Below are 10,574 nucleotides of genomic sequence, written 5' to 3'. Positions count from 1 at the left end.
GACTGGATGTTGCCGTGTCGCCCAGGCCGGAGGGCAGTGGCACAATCACAGCTCACTGCAACCTCAGTGAGCCTCGCTTGAGGGATCAAGTGATCCTCCCACCTCAGTCTCACAAGTAGCTGGGACTACAGCTATGTGCCACTATGCCTGGCTAATTTTTTTCTATTTTTGGTAGAGACAGTGTCTCACTTTGTTGCCCAGGCTGGTCTCGAACTCCTAGGCTCAAGCAATGCTCCTGCCTCGGCCTCGCAAAGTGCTGGGATTACAGGTGTGGGCCACCATGCCCAATCCAATTCCAGATTAATAATGAGCCACTGATAGTCTCTTTTTTGGGATGTGGGCTTCCAGACAGATGTGGCCTTTCATGCTGTCCATAGTGAGAAGTCTTTATAACTTGCTATTGAGGGTGGTATCATGGACAGGACTGTGACAATAAACCAGATCTGAGTATCTGACATACTAATTCAATTGTTTAAATCTGGGGTGTTTTCTTTTATTTTGCTATCTGCTTTTTAGACAGATTTATTCCTGTGGTGAACTGTGTAGATATAGACTAGCTTACATTATAAACTCTTAGAAGGGGCAGAAAACTTCTAGGGAATTGCAAGATTAACAAATGTTTTTCCATGTTGATTGTGAAAACCTAACAAGACTTTTAAACAGTTTCAAAGTGATTTCACTACAATGATACTATTTCACTCTTAACTCCATGGTCCATTTTTTTCTTTCAAATAAGAAAATTAAAATGTCATAGGATGGGCCGGGTGCAGTGGCTCACGCCTGTAATCCCAGCACTTTGGGAGGCCAAGGCAGGCGGATCACCTGAGGTCATGAGTTTGAGACCAGCCTGGCCAACATGGTGAAACCCCGTCTCTACCAAAAATACAAAAATTATCTGGGCGTGGTGGCAGGCGCCTGTAATCCCAGCTACTGGAGAGGCTGAGGCAAGAGAAACGCTTGAACCTGGGAGGCGGAGGTTGCAGTGAGCCGAGATCGTGCCATTGCACTCTAGCCTGGGCGACAAGAGGGAAAAACCATCTCAAAAAAAAAAAAAATGTCATAGGATGATTTGCTTTATATGAACCTGGGCTGACTGCTATCCAGTACTTGATGCTAGTCTCTATGGGTAAATGAATTACATGATGATCTCCACTGCGGCAGTTCTGGTTCTCGACATGTTGTCCACAAATGCCTGGGGGTTCTTATGACCCTTTTAGGGAGCTGAAGATGTCAAACTTATTTTCAAAATAATGCTAAAATATTATTTGCCTTTCCAGAGTGTTGGTAATTGTATTGATGGTGAAAAAGCAATGGTGGGTAAAACTGCTGGTGCTGTGGCATGGATTAAGGCAGGGGTACCAAACTATGCTACTAGTTATTGGGTGCTTTATTACCACATATTGGCAGAAAAAGAAATGCCATTTCACTTAAGAATGTCCTTGATTAAGCAGAAGAAATTATAAATATTATTCATTAAATACTATTTAACACACAGTGGGTTGTTTTTTATTTTTAAATAATCTAAATATTTTTAAATGTCTTAGTTTTAATTTCTAACTTGATAAATATAGATAGTGATAGCACATAAACAAAATATCTTTTGGGTCCCTAATAATGTTTAAGGGTATTAAGGACTCCTTAGACCAAAATGTTTGAGAACTACTGCTCTCTTAGTTTTCCCAACATCACTCTTTTCAATCATGGGTTGTATGCAGACTTTTCATTTCACTAGGTCTAGCTATTCTTCATGACTTCTCAAAAATAGTGACTAAGACCTCTAAAACAAACTTCTAAAACTCCTTAAATGCTATCCTTTGTGTTTGACCAGTTTGTTTCACCTCATTCTCTCTCAGCATGGTGTTTTAGAAAGAGCCACCTGGACTTTCCAGAATTTGGGTGTAGTGGGCTGCAATACTTGCTGTTTTTGCCTACCTCACACACATTCTTCTTTGTCCAGTAACATCATCCCTTTGCCTTTGAATAACTCTTTCCCCATTCCTTGTCTTCTAGGTGAAGCTGGCAATCATGGTGCACCCACCCTTACCCGACTACAAGGGTGGGCACATGATCCAGGCCTGGTCCTACCATAGTGAGGCAGGAAAATAGGGTCTGGAGGCAGGGAACATAAGGCCAATTCACACTTCAGCTATGACAGGAAATATCCTCTCCATAGGGCATAGGCCAAGTTAACTTTGTAACTTTACTTCATCCTCTTCATTTACATAGGGCATATCCCAAGTAACCAATGGAATCCTCGAGAGGGTATTTAAACTCTTACGAATTCTGCAACAGGGCCCTTGAGCCCCTATGCTTAGGCCCGCTCCCGTACTGTGGAGTGTACTTTCATTTTCAATAAATCCCTTCATTCCTTCCTTGTTTTTTTGTGCATTTTGTCCAATTTTTTGTTCAAGACACCAAGAACCTGGACACCCTCCACCGGTGACAGTAGCACTGCACCTCCAAGGAAACAGTTATTGGTCCAAGAGAGATATTTCATGATCTAAGCTAAGTGAAATTGAGTCTTACCCAAAAGTGTCTGAAGTAAGGGTAGCCCTCACTTTGATCATGAATCGTAAGGGTACATCTGTAGGCTACCACCCACCATCTTTCTCACCATATATAGGGAAACTGTCTACAGAGTGAATCCAAGCAGAGAAAGAAAAAATAAAGATGAGTAGAGAGAATGTTCTGGCAATTTTGAATCCTTATTAAAATCTCTGAACCTCAGGTTTCTGGCAATGCTTTCTCTGTTCAGGTCTGCCAGGTACCATGTAGTCATGTGAAAAAATTCCATTTTGTGCTAAAGTCACCCTTCTAGTTGAAAGAGTTTGGCATACTACATTTGAGGAACTTATTTAATCTTCTGACTTTAGTTTCCTTGTGAGAATATCATCAACTCCCTCACCACACAGGTTGAAGGAATTTAGTAATACAATATTTAAACACAATGAAAACTATAAATCATTATACAAGTGTTGAATACAAAAAATATTTTCTCTCTACATGCAAGTAGCATAGTGGTTAGCCTCTGTTTTCCAACAATCATTTTTAGATCACTAAATATACTCATCCCAAATCCTTGGGCCCAAGAACAGCTGAAAAGATTCTTAGGCCGTGCGCGGTGGCTCAAGCCTGTAATCCCAGCACTTTGGGAGACCGAGACGGGCGGATCACGAGGTCAGGAGATCCAGACCATCCTGGCTAACACAGTGAAACCTCGTCTCTACTAAAAAATACAAAAAAAAAAAACTAGCCGGGCGAGGTGGCGGGCGCCTGTAGTCCCAGCTACTCGAAAGGCTGAGAATGGCGTAAACCTGGGAGGCGGAACTTGCAGTGAGCTGAGATCTGGCCACTGCACTCCAGCCTGGGCGACAGAGCGAGACTCCGTCTCAAAAAAAAAAAAAAAAAAAAAAAAAAGATTCTTAAATTTCCTCTGGAAGTCAAGTTAGATTTAGGAACACTTTCTACCATAGTTACCCTATCTAGAGGGCTCACCCTGCACCTAGGCAGTTTGCTTTGGATTAATTCTCAGAGAACTTCAGAATATCCAGACCCAAAAGAGAAGTGGCGGTTGGGGGTGGGGGGCGGCTGGGCGGGGTGGAGGGAGAGAGAGAGAGGAGTATTAAAACCATTGACTCTTCCTTACTAAGAACGTTCACACAACCAAAAATAAATAAGACTAGAAAGACTTCAGGGGATTGTCACACGTTAACCAAAAGGATTCCCACACAAATAAATGCCACTTACCAGGAAGCATAAATGAATGAACCCCATCTCCCCCACAAAAAACTTAAGTTGCGGGAGAAACAAAGCCAGGTGCATCACTGTGGCATATGGAATTTGGGGTGTAGGTGGAGACTAAATGCCATGGGAACATTAGTGATTTTGACAGTGTACTCAGCAGCTCTAGGTTTCAAAAGTATTTTAGCCAAGTATTTTCTCACTGCGGCCTAAACTATCCAAGGACACTACTGAATCAGAACCAAGATATTCTCATTCACTAGTGGCTTGCTATGCTGTGCTGTTTTAGAAAATGACACAAGGCGGCCGGGCGCGGTGGCTCAAGCCTGTAATCCCAGCACTTTGGGAGGCCGAGACGGGCAGATCACGAGGTCAGGAGATCGAGACCATCCTGGCTAACACGGTGAAACCCCGTCTCTACTAAAAAAATACAAAAAACTAGCCAGGCGAGGTGGCGGGCGCCTGTAGTCCCAGCTACTCGGGAGGCTGAGGCAGGAGAAAGGCGTGAACCCGGGAGGCGGAGCTTGCAGTGAGCTGAGATCCGGCCACTGCACTCCAGCCTGGGCGACAGAGCGAGACTCCATCTCAAAAAAAAAAAAAAAAAAAAAGAAAAGAAAATGACACAAGGCAATGTGATGCCTCCTGGGGAAAATTCTTTGGTTCTGTCTTATCAATAGACTGACTTCCTCCTCAAACGAATCTTCTAAGATTTCTCATTGTCTCTGTAACTGCATTTGATTATGTGACTACAGAGAGCACAATTTTCCAGGTGAGGCTTCCCACCAAGAAGTGGATCATTTCGACGCGAATGCTTGATAAACCACACAGCAAGAGGGTGACAGCAGCAGAGTCATTGAATTTCAATTGTTAAAATAGCAACCCTCCCTACTCATTTCAAAAAATCCCCTGTAATCCCAGCACTTTGGGAGGCCGAGGCGGGTGGATCACGAGGTCAGGAGATCGAGACCATCCTGGCTAACATGGTGAAACCCCGTCTCTACTAAAAATACAAAAAACTAGCCGGGCGTGGTGGCGGGCGCCTGTAGTCCCAGCTACTTGGAGGCTGAGGCAGGAGAATGGCGTGAACCTGGGAGGCGGAGCTTGCAGTGAGCCGAGATCGCGCCACTGCACTCCAGCCTGGGTGACACAGCGCGAGACTCCGTCTCAAAAAAAAAAAAAAAATCCAAAGACAGTGAGACAAGCATTTGCAGTTTATATTCCAGGTAAATATGCATCATTTTTACTCATTAGATGAGGAACAAAATAGCTTTTAACTTTGAACAAGGACTCGAGAATTAATACTTTGTTTCATTTTCAATTCTGCCAAGGACCTGCCGGATGGCCTTGTTTCTGGAGGTGGAAGGATGTCTTACTCATCACTCAGCTTACTTTTTAATATAACAATCTAACAAACTTCCTTCCGTTCTAGTAGCCTTTATGGCCTCTTCCCTGCCCCGCACACACCCACCATTGGTGGGAAATCATGGGGCCTCATAATTGTTAAATTCAGAGATGAACATAATATATCACCGGTTGATGCTCTGAATTTACAACCGCCCCTTCCCCTGCAAATGTGGTTGAGCCTACTCCTTCTGCTAAAAACCAAATTGAACCTCTGAGAAATTTGGTTTGCCTTTCTCAATACATAGTATTCCCTTTACAACTACACAGGAATAGACTTTGCAGCAACTTGAAGTAAATTTGGAACATGAAACTTGTAGCTTTACCAGACTAAACTGGAAAAAGTGAAGTCAGTTCGGTTCACCACAGAGAAGGAAACTCAGTACCCTAGTGAGGCCGGAGGCAATGATCTAAACAGCCCCCGTGACCCAAACTGCCTCAGTTTTGGCCCTACATCCTGAACAGACCAGAACAGTGAGAGTGAATTGGATTTTTATGAGCTCTGCCTTAATGAAAAGTATGTTTGCTTGATATGGGGAAACAATCGGTTAATGTTCTATGCCATTCAGGTGTAGGTTTATTATTACCTTTTTTACAATCAAAAGAAGTGGATTTAGCTGGAACTAGAAAATTGCATAATAGGAAACGCCAAGATGGGGGTGGAGGTTAGAACAGTTAGCCACGTCTCTGACAAGTATAAATCTTTGCTTAACCCTGTTACAAGGCCATTTGGCACACTTTGCTTCCTGATCCAACTCAGCAGGTACATTCCGGCCTCCAGGGCACCCTCAACCCACCCCTCCCAACTCCAAGTTTTTCCAGTACTTTGAATGCCTTCCAGGCCTTCTTCTCTTATATAGGAAACATAACCGAGATTTTAGGAGGCAGTATTCAGCAACACTAGCTTTGCAAATGTTCACAGAGACATAGACAGTGATCTTACTGAGGCTAGACCTTTGACTATGACTATTTAGCTTACGTGGAATCTAGAACTTAGCTGGAAAAGTCATGTTTCTATCTCAAGGATAAACCAATAGAGCCTTGAAAGCAAAAGTCTTCAAGCTGCTTGGTTCACTTGTACAGATTTGGTCAGCTTCTGGGTGTAAGAAAACACAAAGATCAATTGCCCCAATTATTAGAAGATAATACAATCTGATTCATTTAAAGAACAGGGTATGGAAATATTTATTTGTACCCACTGAGGTACAAACATTAAGCAGAAGTGTACCTCCCAGCATGTATACTGGTCCAGAATAATAACAAGTTATTGACACTTACAAGAGGCTCAACATAGACAAGTGCTTTAAACAAATTCCTATTTAATCCTTGTACCAACCCTATGAGGCAAGTATTGACTTCACCACTCATTCACTGGTAATTGAAAGTCTGTTGGTAGAACCTGTACTCTTAACCACTGTGCCCCATTTTTAGAGGACAATGATGAGTATTCTGTGAACTTAAATTAACTAGATCAATCACACTAAAAGTGTGTGCTACAGACCATTGCTGGTCTGTGACGAGATTAGTCAGAAACTGAGAGTTAGAATTTTTTAAAAATGTATAGCAATGTAACAGAATATTCTTGTCTGTTGAACCTAATTATTAAAAAAAATTAAGCTTGCATTTTTACAAGTTTGGTTTTTATTAAATATCATTTTATAACTTTTTATTTTTAAAATAAAGTATCAGTCTATGACAGATTGGAATTTTCTTTTAAAGAAAGGAAAACTGTTCCTTTACTAAAATAGTTTGGGAAGCACTGGACTAAATATATCTTAGTGATGACCACTGGAGAAAGGAAAATGGAAGATAGTGAAATTTGGCCTTCTGCATGAGGTTCATGGGGGGTTTCTGTCTTTCTTATCAGCCGTCTCCACTCCTTTCTGATAAATCTACTCATTTCTCTGTTGGGTTTTAAGAGATCAGTAACGTCCCCTTTCCTCTTTCTAATTTAAAAGCAACTGAGACACGAACACCAGAATCAGATAGCAGCTCAAAATGTCAGTTATAAAACTGAACTGGGGACGTAGCTGAGATGTGCAACCTCAACGGTCTTTCTAATACTTCCCTTACCTCTCTGAATCAGGGAGCCTCACACACCTATTCACCAAATTTAATCTCTGAGAAATTTGGGACAAGATTCTGAGAAAATTAGGAAACAGAGGGACAAGCTAAGGCCTGACTCACAAGCTAACAGCGGAACACAATAAAATTTTTTTTTTTTTTTTTTTTTTTTTTTTTTTTTTTTTTTTTTTTTTTTTGAGACGGAGTCTCGCTCTGTCTCCCAGGCTGGAGTGCAGTGGCCGGATCTCAGCTCACTGCAAGCTCCGCCTCCCGGGTTCACGCCGTTCTCCTGCCTCAGCCTCCCGAGTAGCTGGGACTACAGGCGCCCGCCACCTCACCCGGCTAGTTTTTTTTGTATTTTTTAGTAGAGACGGGGTTTCACCATGTTAGCCAGGATGGTCTCGATCTCCTGACCTCATGATCCACCCGTCTCGGCCTCCCAAAGTGCTGGGATTACAGGCTTGAGCCACTGCGCCCGGCCTCACAATAAAATTCTTAGAAAGACTACTTGAAAATGGCAGAGCATTCTCAATTTATTCTCAAAAACTCATTACTCAGATAAGTCTTTCTTCACTCAGTAGGATGTAACGGAGGGGCAAGGAGAGAGACTACGTCCCTCTAGTGCATTCCCTCAAGGACATGCAAGTCTAAGGGAATGTTGGTTCCCCTAAGTTGTCATTTAACCATTTATTTAGTTCCCACCTCCGAATATTATACAAAAGCACACCCAACCCAATTCTACTAGCTTTTTCTCCCATCATTTAAACGGCTCTTGAAATCTATCACAAGACAAGCCTTGAAAAAGTGGCAGTAATTCCTTGTTCTAGCTCCTTTGCTCAACTCTGGTAAATGCACTTTCCCTCCTATTTGCACTCAATTAAAATATGTAATTTACTAAATGAATGTAAGTTATTAATTTTTCACATTCTACATGGGTTTACTCTACTTCCACCACAGAATTGCCAACACCATTATAAATCCCATGTTGGCAGGAGATCATGCACGTGTTTACTCATTTGCTACAGCTCAGTGCACCAGCGGGTATTTGATGACTGCTTTAATCCCAAGGATGATGAAGATGCAAATGGCAGTAAAAACATCTCTCTTGGCTATTTGCGTTTAGCTCCTTAACCCTGGGTGATAAACCAGTTTTCCCACTTTCACTCTTGTTTACTGGTAATGCCTGATTTGCAACTTTGGTTCCAGAGCATCAGTTCTTAGCCAAATGCTTTTCAACAACATACTAATATTAGGAAAATTAGATGTCTCTTATACAATACGTGACTTGGCTTTGTGAAACTCGGTTATTCTATGAAGTAATTTTTTTTTTCTTTTTTGACATGGTCTCACTCTGTCACCCAGTCTGCAGTGTAGTCGTGCAATCTCACCTCACTGCAGCCTCAACCTCCTGGGCTAAAGAGATCCTCCCACCTCAGCCTCCCAAGTAGCTGGGACTACAGGCACGTGTCACCAGGCCTGGCTAATTTTCATATTCTTTGTAGAGACAGGGTTTTGTCATTTTGCCCAGGCTGGTCTTGAGCTCCTGGGCTCAAGCAATCCTCCTGCCTCAGTCACCCAAAGTGCTGGGATTATAGGTGTGAGCAACGGTGCCTGGCTGGAATAATTCTTAATGTATTTGTATTATTGGATACTGTGGTAGGGACATCACAATTTTGTGGAACATTCAAGTTTTTCTTCTTATGCTTCCAGTATTCATTCCCTGCCTTCCCTGTCACTGATAGTCCTTCCAGGTGCCTAGAGGCTCCCATGGCACCTCCAGGGCTTTCCAGAGCTGCCTACATAGCATCCTTCTTAGGCCTGCCCTCTCTGCCCCCATTGTAGACATTTTCCCCCAACTTTTTTGTTATCTTCTTAAAAAAAAATCTTGTTGCATTTTAACAAATGCCTTCTGGAGTTAACTCTTAACCCAAATAAGTAACATTAATGGTGGGAATGTCATAAATGACAACAGATCACTAAGGAATATCTGAAAGTAGGGAGGCTTTTGATCACCCTAACGATCACACCATGTAGGTGGCTACCTATATGGAAGGCCAAGTCTATATATTAATATTTGTATCACCTTATATAAGTACATAATTATCTTTAAAAAGATGAGCTACCTATTCATATATATGGATATGAATTCAATTTTCATGAGTGTATGTTTGTACAAACCATTAATTAAGACCTCAATAAAACATCTTCTATGCTTACCTAGTACTTATAGTTTCTGGCAGTAAGGAAAATGTAGCCATGTTAATCTCATAAAATTAATTACTACTTTCTTTTTTTTTTTTTTTTTTTGAGATGGAGTTTCACTTTTGTTGCCGAGGCTGGAGTGCAGTGGCACGATCTCAGCTCACTGCAACCTCCACCTCCCAGGTTCAAGCAATTCTCCTGCCTCAGTCTCCCGAGTAGCTGGGATTACAGGTATGCACCACCACTTCCGGCTAATTTTGTATTTTTAGTAGAGACGGGGTTTCTCTATGTTGGTCAGGCTGGTCTCGAACTCCTGACCTCAGGTGATCTGCCTGCCTCAGCCTCCCAAAGTGCTGGAATTACAGGTGTGAGCCACCACGCCTGGCCTTTCTTTTTTTTCTTTTTCTTTTCTTTTTTTTTTTTTAAAGCTGTGCTATAAATAAATTTAATTAAATGGTGAGCTGAATCTGGGTGGCATATAATTGGCCAGCCTAAAATGCACCCACCACCATCTACCACTTAGCAACTTGGAAATCTCACCTTTCTTTGAACCCTCCTTGAACTCAAAACTGGCCTGGCTTAGAGCAGTTTTCTCTGAATGACCCTTTGTCACATTAAACTGCTTTCCTCACACTTAGGTTCCTTACAAGCTCCAGACCAGCTTGGGAGTACAAAGTTTGGTGCCACGTATTCCTAACCCCCACCTCCAGCCCTGGGATTATGTACTACTTGCTGTTACCTTATTTGTATTCTGTTTATGTCTAACTGAAGTGTATAGGGAAATTTGGAAAAAGCAAAAAAGATTACTGAGTGTCCCCAATGGAAACTATGCATTATTTAGAACAGATTCTTCTGGGTTATCCAATTCCAGTCTTTTATTTTCTTTGAGTTATTTTAAAACTCTGTAAGTTGTAGTTAACTGATAGTAATGCAAAATAATTCTTGTCCATATACATGCATACAAACTCTGTCTGGTGTGTGGGTTCAATTAACTGACTTTCCTCTCCCCACCACGGAAAAAGCCAGTTTCCCATCCATTTGTAAATTCACTTCAACATTATCCCATACAAATATGTGTACCTTTGACTACTCCTTTGAACTGGTTATAACATCTTACAAGCTCTCTCATTAATAATAAGTTAATTAAAATCTTTAACACATGTTTA

This window comes from Macaca nemestrina, chromosome X, assembly GCF_043159975.1.
Source record: "Macaca nemestrina isolate mMacNem1 chromosome X, mMacNem.hap1, whole genome shotgun sequence".
NCBI classification, from domain to species: domain Eukaryota; kingdom Metazoa; phylum Chordata; class Mammalia; order Primates; family Cercopithecidae; genus Macaca; species Macaca nemestrina.
The sequence above is the reverse complement of the archived record's forward strand: the minus strand, read 5'-3'. Positions refer to the sequence as shown.